The 9,761-nt window shown below is 43.3% G+C and overlaps 1 protein-coding gene across 6 annotated transcripts in view; it reads left to right on the forward strand.

The window, feature by feature from the left end:
• Positions 1-9,761, forward strand: part of PTPRC (protein tyrosine phosphatase receptor type C) — a 143,105-nt gene that overhangs the window by 39,399 nt on the left and 93,945 nt on the right. For all 6 annotated transcript variants that reach the window (XM_085232004.1, XM_085232008.1, XM_085232009.1 and 3 more), the window contains exons 2-4: positions 5,304-5,347; positions 6,557-6,686; positions 8,773-8,924. The gene's annotated coding sequence lies outside the window, so the exon portion shown is untranslated. The remainder of the gene's footprint in view (positions 1-5,303; positions 5,348-6,556; positions 6,687-8,772; positions 8,925-9,761) is intronic.

Here is a 9,761-nt window from a genome sequence, read left to right on the forward strand (position 1 = left end):
GTCTCTCATTGCCTCCTTCTCATGCAAAAAAAATACTTTACTAGTCTGTGTAAGCTGGAGAAGCAGCCTGAGGAAAGGGTGGTCATGCCCTAAGCAGCCGTAGGGCACACGGCTGTATTTCAGCCCATGACAGCAGGCGGAGAAGCGGGTGTGCAGCCCAGTGCCTGGCTGTGGGCCCTGCTGTCCTGCAGCTGTGTCTGCAGGCTGCCCCTCGGCCTGTGGCTGCCAGGGCTCCCCAGGGACAGCTCCAGGTCCTCCTGCGTGCCCCTAGCAGGTGTTGCAGGAAAGCCGGGACTGTCCCAGCCTCTGGGGAGAGTCATTCTTTGATTCAGTGCTGTAATTTAATCTCCACTGTTCTGCCTTTTTCCTGAGACTATGGCTTCTGACAGTGCAGTTGCTGCCATCTCAGTCAGGCCCCCTCGTGCCTTGCTCCAGGGACAGGCAACAGACGGCCCTTCTCACCCTACAGGCGGGGCCTTTGTGCTGTGCCATTACTGAGCGCTGACTGGAGGCAAAACCCAAGCTGGTGTTGCTCATGCTTAATCAATGGTGTCTCTGCTAATGGTGCTGGTAATTCCTGAGCCGTGTCTGCTAGGCAGTCTGGGAAAGTAGTGAGGGTTGGCCAGGTAGAGAAAAGGCTTGTGAGCCTCAAGGGGATAGATGCATGGCACCTCCTCCGTGGCCTGAGACCAGATGGCTCCGTGCTTTGTGAGGTAGGCTTCTCTTTTCTCTCCTGTGCTACTTTGCTCTGTCTTCAAATGTCTCTTCAAATGTCGTGGTTTGACTGCTGTCTGATCTCTTCTTCTCTGTGGGCAGTATTTCCGTGTTTCGTGTGGTAGAGCTATTGCTTCTTAGAGCAGAGCTTCTATTGCTGCAGGTTTTTATTACTGCTCACCGAGAGAGAATATTTGGAGCTGGAGGTCCATAGCATTGAAGTTATTGTTACAGTGCTTAGATGATGTAGTTACTGATCCTACAGATTTCACTGATGTGTTTTGTGCTGCTGAAGACAATATAGGGAGAAGTTCTAACAGGCTGCAAAAGAGAGAAACCCTAAGTAACAGATGGGTGGACAGGATTTTCACACTCACTGTTCATATGTATGGGCATGGAAAGCCCAAGTTCCAGGCAGTAGATTTTTTTATGGGGCTGAGCACATCTTGCGTGTCTCTTGCTTGCTCCTGTGCATGCTTCTCTATGCTGAGCACCTGCCAGGACAGCCCAACAGCAGGGTGGTCACGAGGAAGTGCCAGGCAAGTGCTGCTGGTAAACCAGTTGTCCCATGACATTGGTTAGGGTAAGCTTGGCCAGACCAGGAGCGAAAGGGGACAGCCAGGTGGGCCGAGCTGCTCCTCTGAGCAGAGCTCGTCTCCTGGCAGGCAGGCAGGCACTGCTGTGGTAATGGCTGGCCTCACGTTGTGCTCCTTGGAGTCCAAGGGCGCTGCTGAACAATGTGGTAGGGCTGTCTCTACAATTCCAGGTAGAAGTGTTGCAGTTTGCATGACAGAAAGTGGCTTGTAAACTTTTCTCCACCTCTCTGTAGTCCACTTTCCAGCTGCCAACAAGCTGTGGTTAGCTTATGGAATGCTGCAGTATCAGAGCTAATGGGGCTCTGCCTGTGGAGCAGAAGTCCCAGGTGAGGTCAACCTGTGGGGCTGGATCTCCAGCCCTGCCTGCTGGTCTCTGTTCTTGCAGGTGGTCATTCCTGACTTCTTCCAGCCGAGGGGAGACCTGCTCTGGTGGTGCTGCTGTTCAGAGCTAGGGAGGATGGAGAAAAGGTTATCTTTCTTGTTTTTAATCTCATAGGAAGTCACGAGGCAATGTAGGTCAGTGACAGGGCAAGCTGGGGATGCGTTAGGCAAGCTGCTGATTGTGTCTCAGTGCATAACGCAGCATGCTGCACAGGTTTTATTCTTTTGGAAGGGTGACATAAGGAGAAAGGTGCACCCTCCGAATTTAATTCCTGGTCTTTGTGTGTTAGATTGGGTGTATGCTCTTTTGGTGGGATGAAATTTTTCTCCTTGCTGGTCTCCATCCTGTACGATGAATTCATGGTGCCATCTACTGATTAGAGAAGGAATTGGCGCTGAGATCGAGTAGGGAGGAGAATTCACCGTGGGCTTCGCTTTTAGAGAAAATTTAACTCTGTGATTAAACAACAGCTGTAAAATGTGGAAAGCACCAAATACCTGGGGTTTATTATTACTATTTATTCCCTGGAAGATTTCAGTGCCTCTGAATCATACTGAGCACTTTGGGGCTGTGTGACTTTGAAGGAAATTGAACAGGAATGGTGCTTTTGAAATCTCATCCCAGGTGTACAGAGGAGCTCCACGGATTCTTCTTTCTCCTCATGCTTAGAGGTCTTTTTACTCCACCACCACTCAAAATCATAAGTAGTTTTCAAAAGTCTTTGGAGCTTTTCGGAAAAATGGAAAATTGCATTTTTTGTTCCTTCTTAAAAAGTAGGAGTAACAACAACAGAAAGATCAAGATTTCATATTTTGAATTTGTTTGTGAAATAAAAATAATTTCCCCTTTCATCTGAAATCGGCACTGTTACCCAATGTGATCACATGGCCAATTCTGCAATTAAAACAGCCAAACAAATGACTGGAGAGGGAGAAAGACTGATCTCAGCTGTCTTCTCAAATGGTATTTCTGAATTTCAGTTTTCAGAAGATACCAAAAATTTTTGTCTAGAAAGTAAGTAAATAATTCACTTGTTCTGCAAGTGGAGATGATCTCTGCTCCTGCAGATCTCTCCTCCAGCTTTATCTGCTGTCTCATGCTATTAGTGTCTCATGCTATTCTGTTCTGACTGCTCCTTCAATCTCAAACTGTCTATTTCTTGCAAAGCATTCTGCTCCTCTGCTTCCCATCCCCAGGCAGATGCATAGCATCACCAACCTGAGAAACCTGACAGTCAACCTGGGTGGAAGGCTATGGGGCTTGAGTTAGAGCACATCTTTGTCCCCAGGTGGCACTTGCCTTCTGAAGAGCTCTCCATGAGGAGTGAGCAGCAGAAAACATGTGGAAAAAATGCAAGTAGAAACATCTTTTAAAAAAAAATGAGTACTTCATTTGAATGCAAAACAGCTGAAAAGCTTAACTGAGAAACATTGGCTCTGCTTCTGAAATATCTAGTTCATTTTCCTTCACAAGTGATTCAAAATGTAGCCTAAATGCAGACTATTTTCACATTCAGCTTTAAAGCACAGCCCCTTTTCTGTTCTCTTTCTCTAAGCACAGTGATTGCCTGTAATAGCTTGCCGGTGTTCCTAAGGTTAATAGATAAAATAGATAAGAGATAATAGTGTTTCGTGTAGTAGCGCTTAAGGGAATACTGTGAATATTGAGGTAATTGGGAAGTCTGTAAGAAGGGGGGTCACTGAAGAGGAGTCAAGCTAAGATTAGAAAAGCTGAGCTGCAGAACTCGGGAATACTTGATAAAGGTCAGAACTGGAGGCCATTGGATCACTCTCTCTTGAAATACTGAGTCAAATAAAAAAAGACAAGGGCAGAACTAGAACAGTACCTTATTTCCGACGTCTAATTATTTATAGACATTGTTATTTTATTAAGATTAGACAGCAGTAGTCAAAAAGCAGTCGACTTTGCCTTCTTTATATACATGGTGGATTAGTCTGTCCACCAACAGTACAATGGTATGCTTAGAGATGAACGTGCTGTAATTAAACATGATACATTATAGGTTTATTGAGAAATAATTTTGATAGTTTCCACCCCTGATTGAGCAATTAGACTCAGCTTTGTACATCCTGTTAGAGTCAGGTGGTAGAGAGCAATCTACAAGTTCAGAAGTGGCTCAGATTGCACTATAGATGGGCAACCAGTGTTTGTATGAAGACAGCTTGGAAGTAGGAGGCTCATAATTTGTAGTCTGAGTCAGACTTGTTAAATTAAGTCTTTAATTAAAAACAATGCCTGGTCATTCTGATGTTAGTTGGTGTATGTATCTAGCCCTTCAGAATGAATTAAAATAGAATGAGATGGTTTTAAGTGTGTTGGTGGTAGTGCTCCGACATCTGTACTTCTTTGGTGCAGTAGATATATGTATTTTCAGGAATGACCCCGTGAAAGGGAAATGAATTCAGTATCGTGGGCTACAGAGGGATGATTTCAAGTCTGTTAGTTATGGCAGCACTTCTGTGTGATTTTTCGGGGAACAGACCTTCTCTGCCTCATGAATGTGTTAGAAAAAAATACAGAGTACTGCTGTGGTTGGAAAAGCTAGTGCAGTGCAGAGGCGCCTCTAACAATTTATTTAGGGCATTAGCCGGAGGTTTTAAGTCAAGAGCTGGACCTCCTTGCCAACCCATGTCATTGCAGTGCACTTCCTTCAGTTGATAAGTCTGTTAAGACTGCTCTTCAATTCCCAATTCTTTCACAGAGACGCTGAATTCTGAACTCCAGTAGTAGCCTATAAGGTCAACAAACGCTTGTGCGTGTACTACTAATGTTTTGGCTGTGCAGACATTTGTAACTGTATCAGTGCCAATTTATTGGATGACTTCTGAACTTTGTTGCTGTTAGTACTCTGCAAGACTCCAGGCTCACAAGAGCAGCAAAGCGGAAGCGAGGCAGTGTAACATAAACTCAGACATGCTCGTTATGTTATGCACCTTCAGGCTGGTCCTCACCTCTCATGGACCCGAGGTTTACAAGGCAAAGGAATAGTTAAGAGTTGGAACAAGTCGCAAGGGGGTGAGAAAACAAAGAGGCTCATTAAACTTTATGCCTGCATCTCACCTATAAACAGCAAAGTACAGTTTTTGTTAGTGCTTTGAATTTTAATTACACACTGCCTTGGCTAGTGCACATCTAATCTCATCTTTTTCCAGCTGATATTAGAGAATGAATCTCAAGTTTAATTGAAAAGCTGCCGAAGGTTTTAGGAAAACTGGAATGTTTGTGTGTAGGATACATATTTGCAAAGCATTGCAAGGAAAGATACTTTCACTCTGAAGCCAGTCAGGGATGCAACTTCACTATCCACAAAGTAATTAATAGCACATTAGTAAATATGACTGCATTCCATGTTTGCTGACGAGTCCACATGGTTCTGCATGGAACATATTTTCTCTAGAATATGACATCTTTCTTAACCACCAAAGAATATAAATATTGGTCTTAGTGCTTGAGCAAATCATCCCAACCAAGTGAATCACAATTTTAAAGCACCATGTTGTACTGCAGCATTATTGAATTTCTTATAAATCAAAGCTGCAGAGTGACAAATGTTCATGTTACATTGACCGTGGTCATATCATTTTTTTCAGTTGAAACAACCAGTATCCCGAGGAGCATTGCATTGAGTTCTGTGGTAAGTTCTGCTTCTTAGTTATTCTCATTGGAAAATAATACAACACCATAATTTAAAGCTTGATCTGACTGGAAAAAAAAAAATCATTCACGTTTTCTCAGAAAATGTTAGTTTTATTGAGACTTGAAATTTGCTTTAGTTCTGTGTTGTACTCTGTAGCCAGTTTCATTGACAGCATGCTCTGCTGTTCTGGGAGTCGAAACGGCTGCATATATTAGTCCAGCAAAAGTAGTGACTGTGGACGTGGTTGCTTTTCTTGTGCTTTGTTAGTCTAGCAACCCCGTCCAGAATAAGGTGTTTCTCTTACTGATTCTGGGTTCCATTGTGAGAAACACTACTGAGGAGCAGCAGAACTCTCTGGGCATTCTGGAGCAGCAATGCCTGTTAAGTACCTGAGCTATATGCAGATGCAGAGCTCAGAAAAAATATTCCAAAAATGAGTTGACTGCTGCTTCGCTGGTATTACCCTACTCGTGCTGATTCACAGCAGTTGACAATTGAGTCTAAAATGATTTTCTTACAATGGCTCTACATAGCCTGTCATGGTATTTAACTTCAACCAAACTAGCTTTCTTTGGAAAAAATTTCAGTATTTCTAAAAGCAGTGTGGAAATTCAGGAAGAAGTTGGGAGTCTGGTATGCTTGTAAATAAATAAAGTGTTTGGGTAAGAGAAGACTTTGAGGAATTGCCCCGAGTCAGGTAACTTATCTGTGATCTGTCTTTCTTAAAAGCAATGAGGAATCTCAGTAAGTTAATAAGCTTGCAAGTAATCAGATTTTCCACATGCAGTCATGTCCTATAAGTGCAATAGAGTGTATTAATAGTACTCCAATGTAACATTTTCCAAGTGTTTTGTAGTACTGCTGGTTGGGTCATGTTCTTCTAACAAGCGTTAACATTCCTCAGGGAAGACTTAGAGTTTGAAGTGCCTTATTCTGCCATAAAATGAGGAATAATCAAATCTGTGAAGAAGAGGCCACTGTGAGCTTGGCAGGAATATGTGACACTTGTGTATTGTATAGTAGGCATTTCCTCTTTTCCTTCGAGGAGTTGGAGGAAACCACTGTGAAGTATATGTATTGTATACACGAAGAAGAATACAACATAACAAAGCATTCATGTTTTTTGCTTAATTGCCATTTGCCTGTAGCGTATTCTGGAACAGAATAGGGCTGGAATCACTGCTCTTACACCAAAATCTTTGCCAGGTTTAGATTACAGCTGTCCACTGTCTACACTTTATGATAGCATGCTGTGATGGTGCTCTGCTGGCGGGCAGCAGTTTTCCATGGCAAGAATATGGTTGGAGAGACAGAATTCTTCACAACAGCTCTTCAGGTATTTTCTGAGACCCTGTTTTCAGAGTTATTAATGAAAAAGAAATTACCAAGCAAGAATGCAATCTATTTATGACTTTCTGTTGTGCCATTTTTTAACATCGTGCCTCTTTATTTGGTAATTGCATTAGTACATGTCAGGTATGAGTTTATAAGAGTGCTGAAAAGGCTGGGAGCTCCTTGGAGCCTGCAGAGCCTCCTGGGGGGGACATCAGATTAGGGATGGCAGCTGGGCTCTGTTTCACCTCCCAGCACAAGTATACAACCCTGTGCATGTGCTGGGAGTGAACTGGGAGCATTAAGCCATGGGAAGGGTCCAGCGCTGAAGGGAACGGAGGTTGCAGGCACCACCTAACTGATGTTGCATCAAACCTCAGGTGGTGATCTATACAGTCATTTTTGGTCATCCCTAGTAGGTAACTGATGATACAGAGTACGCGGTTATACTTTCTATTTATTTATTTGAACTGCATTTAAGAGTATTTTTAAATTAAACCTCATTTCTTCTATTTTTCTTTGCACTGGAACGACTGTGTGCCATTGTTCTGAAAATTTGAATGTTGCATACCAGATATTTGTGCTCTTGTAAATTCAGCAGACATTTTCTTGGCTATTCAATATTCCATCGATGCAACTCTTCATTTAAAAAAGAAAGGTTCTTGCCAACTTACGTGAAGTCTACTCTGTCCTTTACCTCTGCACAACTAAAAGCAGCAACACAACACACTATCCCCATCCAGAAGTTGGATTGAATGTAGTAACTTAGTCTAAATGCACAGAGTGCTCAAAGCTCAGATTTCTCTCTCAGTAGCAAGCCACTAAACATAATGAATTATTTTCATGAGTGGTAGCTCTTCATGGTGGCCACAGTTCAAAAATATCACATCCAGGAAGCTTAAGCATTTAAGACCCAATTTCCCTCTCGGGTATGGAGAATAGAGAGGGTATGGCTAGGTCATTGCTGCATTCAAACTGTTGAGAGCTGGCATTAAACAGACTGGGTAGGCTGGCATGAGCAGCCTCGTTTGGGCTTCACAGAGCCTCAAGTAGTTTAACTGCTTTGTCTATTCCCTGTACTTCAGATGAGTTTTTAGTGTAGTTGGCCATGTTGACCTTAATAAAGCATGCAGAGAGTGGGTCTGGAGGAGATGTATGCTGGTAGAGCTGCATCTTCCCCTCAAGACAGCATGTCTCCTGCTCCTAGTCACCTCTGCTGTGCCACTTGTGTTTCTGTCAGGGGGCTGCATTCATGGGAAGATGTCTTTTAGAGAAGATGTGCTTGTGGCTGTTAGCTCTGGAAAGGTGCAGAACAGCCCTGAAATGAGGACGAGAGCTTCACAAGAGGAGCAGCCGGTGACAGGGGAAATTTTCAGAAGAATGGGAGAAAGGAAGGATGTCTTAAGTAGGTGATCACTGGTAGAAAGTGTGCTGAGGTAGTCCAGGAGGGCAAGTGGAGCAGTGCTGATTACATCAACAAGTGCTTGGGGATATCATGTTATATAGTGCTACTTGGACTGGCAGTTAAACATTTAGGTGGAGAAGAACACAGCTGAAAAATTTAAGAAATAACTTCTCCTGCCCCCAGAATGTTGGCTTACGGTTGTGTAAGGTAGGAAGAGGGTAAGGAATCAAAGGAAAGTAAGTTCTTTGCTATCTAGTCACATCCTCCCACCACAGAATCACTGCAGGATCTTGTGCCTGCTTTCTTGCCACAGGAATAATTTCAGTATTAGATCACCAAACAAAAGCAGAAAGTACTGACACCTAATTATGTTGAGGCTTCCTACTATCACTTATTCCACACCTCAAAGCCTTAGCTTTTCAAATAAATTCTTTGTTCTGCCCCTGTCTCTGCTTTGGCTTAGTCAAATTTGGAATCAGTTTGCCAGTCACTATCTTCTTCCATTTAAGAAAAATCAGGTTATTTGGCAGTAACTGCTAAGGGGTCAAACTTAAGCTAGTCATCTTGACACTGGATGTCCCTTCTGTGTGGAGGACACTTTCTTAGTGTGGAGTTCAGGCTGTGTTTCAGCTTATGCTGTTTCCTTTCAGAATGATCACTTTTCAATATTAATTTAATTTCACAGAAGACATATGCTTCACATCTGAGCACTGTGCTGGGACTGCAGTGCAGGCTGGAGATACGTGCACCAAGGCCATTCCGGCTGCCCATGCCTGTGGAAGGGTGCAGCATTGACTCGGGATCCTGGGCTGGGACTGGGACTCCTTCATCCCCTCAGTAAGTCAAACCTGATTGCAACTTGATTCAAAGCACTCCTATGTGAATGAGCCTTTCAGTTGATGTCAGTAGGGTTTCTGGTCTCTTTCCCATTCCCCTTTATCTTTGTGCTGTCTCCAGAGAACATAATCAGGTATGGGAGCATGTAACAGTCAGGGCTGTGAGATTGTGTAGCATCAGGCACAGCCTTGAGGAGTCACATTTGCTGACATTAAGTTGACTACAGCTTTATGGTCATTTTACACATGACAGCATGTCAGCCGTGTAAACCTCCCTGGAACAAGAGAGTGCCTATGACTAGCTGCCATGAAATTGAAATGATTTGTCTGTGTCTGCATGGAGTGAAAGTCGTGGCAATTGTGTGCTAGTCTTCTCAATTTCTCAAGCTTGTTTTCTAATCCAGTGTAATTTTGTAGTGAAGACAAAGCATCTGTATGGTTCACAATGCAGGTGTGTGCTAACTCCTCCCCCTCCATCGGTGCGTTCCCTCAGCCTGCCATCAGATTTAATAGGCTTTAACTTAAAGCAACCAGACCATATTGTTTTTCCTATCTTCAGAAAAATTTATATCAAGGGAAATCTGTGCCACTGTGGAGAGAAGTGTTACTCAGGGTCACTTCAGGTAACAGTAAGTGAGCCCTGACTGACTGGATTTCCATGAACTTTCTGTGGAATAAGGGACTAGTTAGCATAACAGGTATGGTCTGAGCTGATGGATTTCTGTGCTTTTGTTCTAACTGTATAGGTAATGATGGGCGTGCTAGAGTGCACCTTGAACATAGGCAAGTTTATAAATGATTTCTGCTGTTGTCATTTTTCAGACTTAAAAACCTTATA

The sequence above is a fragment of the Meleagris gallopavo genome, chromosome 10 (assembly GCF_905368555.1).
Source record: "Meleagris gallopavo chromosome 10, MGAL_WU_HG_1.1, whole genome shotgun sequence".
NCBI lineage: Eukaryota > Metazoa > Chordata > Aves > Galliformes > Phasianidae > Meleagris > Meleagris gallopavo.